The sequence below is a fragment of the Prunus mume genome, linkage group LG6 (genome assembly GCF_029339155.1).
Source record: "Prunus mume cultivar Tortuosa linkage group LG6, ASM2933915v1, whole genome shotgun sequence".
Taxonomy (NCBI): Eukaryota; Viridiplantae; Streptophyta; class Magnoliopsida; order Rosales; family Rosaceae; genus Prunus; species Prunus mume.
The window spans coordinates 19,453,022-19,460,797 of record NC_142703.1 but is presented as its reverse complement, the minus strand read 5'-3'; positions in this window follow the sequence as shown (position 1 = coordinate 19,460,797).

Sequence of the window (7,776 nt, the reverse complement as noted above, 5' to 3'; positions counted from 1 at the left end):
TTCTAGGAAGTTAAACTTAAAGCCTAAAACTGGATGAGAAATGTCGGCTATGAGTAGCAAAATATCTTAGATACTAAGTCGGTGGAACACTATTGTAGGTGCCTATAAATAGGCATGTAGTTGTTCCAATTAAGCGTAGAGTAGCCAAAGAGCTATACATTTCGACCACAAAAAAAAGCCAGAGAGCTACCCAACCCGAGCAAGAAGCTTAAAGTCAAGAGATCTCTATAAGGCTATGCCTATTCTTCTCAAATCTAAAAATACTTTGTTTCTATTGTTATCTTATTTTCCTATCCTTCTATACACTTACAACAAACTGTTAAGAGTGTTTGTCCCACACTGAAAAGTTATGGAACTTAGCCTGGATTTATAAGGAACTTAACCTATACAATTTTTTTCCTCCCAAAAGCCCGTATATATGTTCTTCAACTACTATGAAAAAACCCAAATTTGAAATATGTTGCCATATAAAATATATGATGAGTGCTAGTATTATAAGTTATTTGGAATCTATTGTCATCCACCTTCATATTTGCTAACACTAACGTGTTTCTGTCATTTCTAATATGGGCACTTGATGATTTCTAGCTTTTATATTTAACTCCTAACATTTGACAGCTTTTTTTTTTTTTTTTTTTTGACATTTCCTATTAAAAGGGGTGATAATATATTAAACTTACACACACTACACTGATGCTAGGACTCAAACCTAAGGCCCAGTTTGGGATTGCTGTCACTTTTTAAAAAGTTGCTTCTCACTGTGCTTTGAAAATAATTAGCTGTAAAGTAAAGCAGCTCCATGTTTGATAAATAATATTTTTAAAGTGCTGTTAGTACAAAAAGCATAGTAAAAACCGTTTGGTAAATTTTTATATAAAATTATTGTAATTGTGAATAATGACTAAAATATACATGATGTTAAAAGTGTTATGTACTAATCGTGTGGTGGTAATGGTAGTGATAGAGTGGAGGTAGTGGTGGTGATGAAGATGGAGTTGGTGGTTGTGGTAGTGGTGGTGGTGGGGATGGCGATTGTGGAGGTGGTGGTGGTGGTGGTGGTAGCGGTAGCATGGTGGTGGTTGTGGAGGTTTTGGAGGAGGAGGAGGTGGTTGTGGTGGTGGTGGTGGTGGTGGTGGAGGTGGAGGTGGAGGTGGACATGGTAGAGGAGGTGGTGGTTGTGATGGTATTGGCAGAGGATGAGGAGGAGAAGGATGTGGTGGTGGTGGTGGTGGTGAATGTGGTGGTGCAAGTGGTGGAGTTGGATGTGGAAGTGGAGGTGGTGTCATTTTTTAAAATGAATGATGGTATTTTGGGAATTATAAAAATTCTAAAAGTTCATCTCTGCTTCTTTTGAAAGCACTTTAAAAGCAACCTAGAGCACGCTTTTAAAAGGTCAAAAGGCCACGCTTTTAAAATAATTTGAATATTTTATTTACAAATTTATAAATAAACCCAATTCTAGACATGTATTTATAAAAAAACCCAAGCACTATTTAAACATAGAAACACACCCAAAATCAACTCCAAAGTCAACTTTTTGGGTGTGTTTATAAATGGGTTTTGAGTGTGTGTAATGATGGGTTTTGGGTGTGTTTATATGTTTAAATAGTGCTTGGGTTTTTTTATAATTTCAACTCCCATTTTGGGTGTTTTAGTGAAACTCCCTATTTTATTTTTATCAAACACCTTAAACTGCTTAACTTTAAAGTAAAGTAGTTTTTTGGCGAAAAAAAGTAATCCCAAACGGGGCCTAATAAGACCTATCGTGGGGGGAGCATTTACTCCAAACCACTACACTAATGGGTCCTTTGCTCTTGGACACCTATTTAATATGATAAAAGGGTTCGACAAAACAATATATATTAAGAAACACACCAAATATGCATTGACGCAGCACAAGCAAATAAGGTTTCAAACGAAAACCTTGAGTAACAAGGAAACTGGAATCCACCAGAAATTAAGAGAAACTCTCTTTGATTAATTTGATTAAAATCTGAACTGCCAAAACGTTAGACGAACCCGTCTAAATACACAACTCTCAACCCTTGTAACTGCTAGGGGAGTTATTACAAATAAAACTGAACAACATAATTAATTCGGAGACTTAACTACGTAACTCGAAACTGAAAAAATAGAATTTATTTTGGGAATTAACTATGTAACTCCGAAACGGAAAAACAGAATTTATTTGGAATTAACTTCGAACTTCGAATGCAGTTTTGAAAGGCCAAACGACTCACCACGTCCCTTTTCTTGCTCAACCGCGATTAAATCTCTATTTGTTCTACATCAGTCCTTCCACCTCCAAGAACTCGACCCCGAGTTATGATCTGGATAAAGAACCTCATCTTCACGGAACTCATATAAATCTGCAACATTAAAAATATTGGAAATTCCCATGGAATCCGGTAACTCAATAACATAGGCATTATCATTGATCCGTTTGAGCACTTTGTAAGGACCATATTTCTTCGGTTTAAGCTTGCTGTAAGTGCCAACTGGAAACCTCTCCTTCCTCGAAATATCATGACAGAATCGCCTTCTTGAAACACTTTAACACGTCGATGCCTATCCGCAGCAGCCTTTGTACTTAGCATTTGTTTGCTCAAGTTTCGCTTGACCTCATCTCGAACGGCTACCACTTCCTCACAAATTTTTTGCCATACTGGTTTGTCTGGCCTCTAGGCAGTTTCACCAAATCTACAACATGGTTAGGTATAGCAGATAAACAATGGAAAATGGAGACTTCCCAGTAGCGCTATGGACTGCACTGTTGTATGCAAACTCCACCTGCGGTAATGCATAATCCCATTGTTTCGGCTTCTCTCCACAGACGCTTCGCACTATATTGCCCAATGTCCGGTTTGTAACCTCAGTCGCCATCAGTTTGGGGATGGGCAAGTGCTGCTACGATTCAAAGTAGTCCCAAACAGTCTCCACAAAGTGACCCAAAAATGACTCAAGAACTTGGTGTCACGATTAGATGTAATGGATGTAGGAACCCCATGCAAGCGAACAACCTCCCTGAAAAATAGTTTGGCTATATTTGATGCATCAGCAGTCTTTTTGCAGGCTATGAAATGCGCCATTTTTGAGAACCGATCGACCACCACAAATACAGAGTCCACTCCCCTTTGTGTTCGGGGCAATCCGAGGACAAAATCCATAGCAAGATCCTGCCAAATATCGTTAGGAACTGGTAATGGCATATATAATCCAGTGTTTTGTACCTGCCCTTCAAGTTTGACAAATGTAGCACTTGCGCACAATAGTTCCAACATCACGTTTGAGCTGTGGCCAGTAAAATCTCTCCTCCAACAATGCAATTGTTTTGTCACGGCCTAGGTGGCCACTCAACCCTCCACCATGCAAGTCCCGAATGAGCTTCTCCCTCAAAGAAGAAACTGGAATACACACTGGTTGCCTTTGAACAAATAACCTTCATTGAGAAAGTAATCTGCCATTGGCTCTTGATTAGTGCACTTACTCCAAATTTCCCGGAAATCATCGTCACCTGCATATAATTCCTTCGGACATTCAAACCCCACAACTTCTTGAGTCAGCGTGACTAATAATGAAGCTCTCCTACTAAATAGTATCGCCACACGATTGGTTTTGCCGGAAGTATGCTTGATAACGAACGAAAATTTCTGCAAAAAGTCATCCATCTAGCATGCATTTTATCAATATTTTTCTGGCTGTTAATATACTTCAACGCTTGATGATCTGTAAACAAAACAAATTCCTTCTGGATAAGATAGTGCTCCCATTGCTTCAAAGCTCGAACAACCGCATAGAACTCTTGGTCATAAGTACTCCACTTTTGACGTGCATCGCTCAACTTTTCGAAAAGAACGCAATTGGCCGCTTGTCTTGTGAGAGCACTGCTCCGACTCCCACAGCATCACATTCAACTTCGAAAACTTTCTCAAAGTTTGGAAGAGCTAGAACGGTGCGGTGCAAAGCTTTTCTTTTATTTCTGCAAAGCTTTTCTCTTGCTCCTCTCCCCAGCTGAACCGGCCCTTCTTCAAACATTCTGTGATAGATGCGACAGCGGTGCTAAAATGCTTCACAAATCTTCTATAAAGGTGGCCAAGCCATGGAAGCTTGAACTTGACTGTCTTTGGAGTCAAGGATTGCCTTGATCTTCGTCATCTACCTGATTCATGAGCCGCATGAAAGTGCTAGGTGCATTTGACAATCCGAATGGCATCACCAACCATTCAAATAATCCGTCCTTGCTCTTGAACGCTGTTTTCCATTCGTCTCCAGTGTCGTATGCGAATCTGGTGGTATCCGCTCCGCAAATTTATCTTAGAAAACACCCTTGAGCCGCTAAGAACATCCAGCATATCTTCTAACCGTGGAATGGGAAACCTGTACTTGATTATCTTGTTGATTGCCCGGCTATCAACACACATTCGCCAAGTTTTGTCTTTCTTTGGAACCAAGCAAACAGGAATGTGCGCAGGACTCAAACTCTCCCGGATAAATCCTTTCCGCAGTAATTCTTCAATCTGTTCTCTCAGGATGTCATTCTCCTTGGGGCTCATCCGATAATGGGGCAGATTCGGAAGGCTAGCTCCGGGCACCAAGTCAATTCGGTCTTGTATGTCCCGCATAGGAGGCAGCTGCGTTTGGCAGATTTTCAGAAAGTAGTTCCTGAAATTGATTCAAAATCTGCTGCACATCTTGTGGAATGTCACCTTCTCCTCCGCCAATTTTCAACAACCCCTTCAACACCAAGGGACAAAACACTCCGCTTCTTTGACATGACCTCGTTCAACTCCCTCGCTGTGAATTAGGGTTAGAAAACTAGAACTCCTCGTCTTGGGCTCAACAGATTGCTTTGCGGGCTGTGTGGTTGCCATTGCAATTTTCCGGTTGTTCCAAGAGAACAGAATTACATTATCTCGTCCCTTGAAAGTTGCATCCACATCAAATTGCCAAGGTCGCCCTAACAAAATATGGCATGCATCCATGTCAATAACATCACATAATATTTCATCTCTGTAATGCTTACCAATTGACAGTGGCACTCGGCAAGTCTCAGCTACACGAACCGAAGGGCCTTTTTAACCCAACCTAGTGAGTAAGGGCTGACATGAGGCTCCGTAGATAACTGCAAATACTCCACCAATTTCTTTGACACGAAATTCTCGCAACTTCCATTGTCGACGATTACATCACATACCTTGTTTTTGATTGAGCAGAGGGAACGAAAAATACTATGACGCTGCCCTTCCTCCTTTGGTGCCAAAAGAACTCTCTGCAAAACCAAGGTAATCTTCTCCATTCCTTCCTCAACTGCAAATTCAGCCCCTACATAATCATCTTTTCCGACTTCATCGTTTCCTCATCTTCATCGGCTTCTTCGATAAAGTTGGCCTGCTTCGCTTCTGGACAAACATTAGAACGATGCCACAGTTTTTAGCAACGGTAACATATGTCCGTCATGGGCTTAGCATACGGATTCTGGGACTGGTTTCGGGGCTGCCCTCTGTTGTAATTCCGCTACCTTTAGAAATTTTTGTTTTGGCCAATTATTCTGGTTTTGTCGATCCTCCAAGATTCTGCTTTGTGCTTTCCCTTATCTCCTGAGCCACTAGAAGCACCAGCAGTATATTCAGAGGCTTCGTCGTGTTCTCGCGGAAGTTGGGTTGGCGTTCTCCTTCTCCAACAATTCAGCCTTCAATGCCATGTTAATCGCCTCCTGCAAAGTCCATATATTCTGCATACCAATTTTTTCCTGGATGGAAATCTTCAGCCCATTGTTGTACCTCGCGACCTTTTGGTTGTCGGTCTCGGTCAAATGGTTTCGCCTCTCAGCCAAACGCATGAATTCTTCCAGTATATTCGTAGAAATCTGAACGGGTGCCTTGCGCACTGACCTAGGTACATACGGTAGAGAATCTGCTCATAATCTGTGGGCAAGAATCGTTCCATCATAAGCGACTTCATCTTCCGCCATGTTCGAACCCGTTGCTTTCCTTGCCTCTGCCTGTAAATTTTGCAATTGATCCCACCAAACAGCCGCGTTTGTAGCTTTAAGACGGAAAGCTACCATGTTCACCATCTTATGCTCAGGAACCTCCATAATATCGAAAAACCTCTCCACTTCTACAAGCCAATCCAAGAAGTCTTCAATCTTCAGATTTCCCCAAAAGTTAGGAATTTCTGCTTTAATCCGATAGTCGCCAAAATTCTCGTAATTACGATTACGATTACGAGGATTATTAGCCGGTGGTGGTGGTTCTTCAAGTTCTTCTTCTGACTCTGACTCACTATCCGGAATAAGTTGCCTCCTATTATCTCTTCTCTCGCCATCTCTACCTTCTCTTCGATTATCATCCCTGCCTTCTCTTCTTTCGTCATCCCTGCCTCCTCGCCTATGGTTGCCACCAAGAGCTTGCAACAACAATTCTCGCATCTCCCAAATTGGGTGGTTAGGTTGTCGATCCGTTGGTTTTGAGCGCCCAGATCCTGCTCGAGTAATTGGGGTTGGGACATCGACTTCACGATCACCCATAATAAGACAAGAATACCAAGACGGGAGAGACCCGCTCGATACCACTTGACGCGGCACAAGCAAATAAGGTTTCAAACGAAACCTTGAGTAACAAGGAAACTGGAATCCACCGAAATTAAGAGAAACTCTTTGATTAATTTGATTAAAATCTGAACTAAAAACGTTAGACGAACCCGTCTAAATACACAACTCTCAACCCTTGTAACTGCTAGGAGTTATTACAAATAAAATGAATAACTAATTAATTCGGAGACTTAACTACGTAACTCAAATCTGAAAAAATAGAATTTATTTTGGGAATTAACTATGTAACTCCGAAACGGAAAAACAGAATTTATTTTGGGAATTAACTATGTAACTCCGAAACGGAAAAACAGAATTTATTTGGAATTAACTTCGAACTTCGAATGCAGTTTTGAAAGGCCAAACGACTCACCACGTCCCTTTTCTTGCTCAACCGCGATTAAATCTGCCATCTGTTCTACATCATGCATAAATTCTATTTTAATACGGCTAATATACCTGTACAATAATATGCTATAATAATAATAATAATAATAATAATAATGTTACAGCTGAGTACTAATAATATACCAAACATAAAGATTGGCATGCCATAGCCACTACAAAAAAAATTCATAAATATATACATATATACCTAATACAAATTAGTCTAATAATAACGACTAGGAAATATGTGCAAAAGACAACTAGGTAATTCATAAGTTTTATTCATTATTAAATATTAGAAAATTAGGTAATTTATGTTTATTCTCTGTAAACAATTTATATGCACTTAACTCAAACAATAAAGTAAGAGACAGTGCCGCGGTGATCTTTTGATAGAGAGAATTGATTCTTCAAGTGTTGTAACTTATAAGTCAGATTATAGTTTATAGTCAAGTGTTGTGCTACAATAATTTCACAGATAAAAAGTTGGATAGTTTATAGTCAAATTTTATATGTGAACCCCTAGTTATTTATTTCGTGTATTATTCACGTGCTGACGTATTTTTAAAATTATTTCCGTCTACACTTCTCAAAGATACGGAAAATTATGTGTTTTTGTTTATAATGCAAACATATTATTCATGTATTTTATGCGTATGAACATATTTTTCATCAATAATATAAAGTTTTTAATACTTTGCAATAATACATATATTTTCACGTATTATTAAAAAAGGACTGCAAATAAAAGAAATTAAATTTGTATATAATAGCCGGATTTTTCACCGTATTTTTTA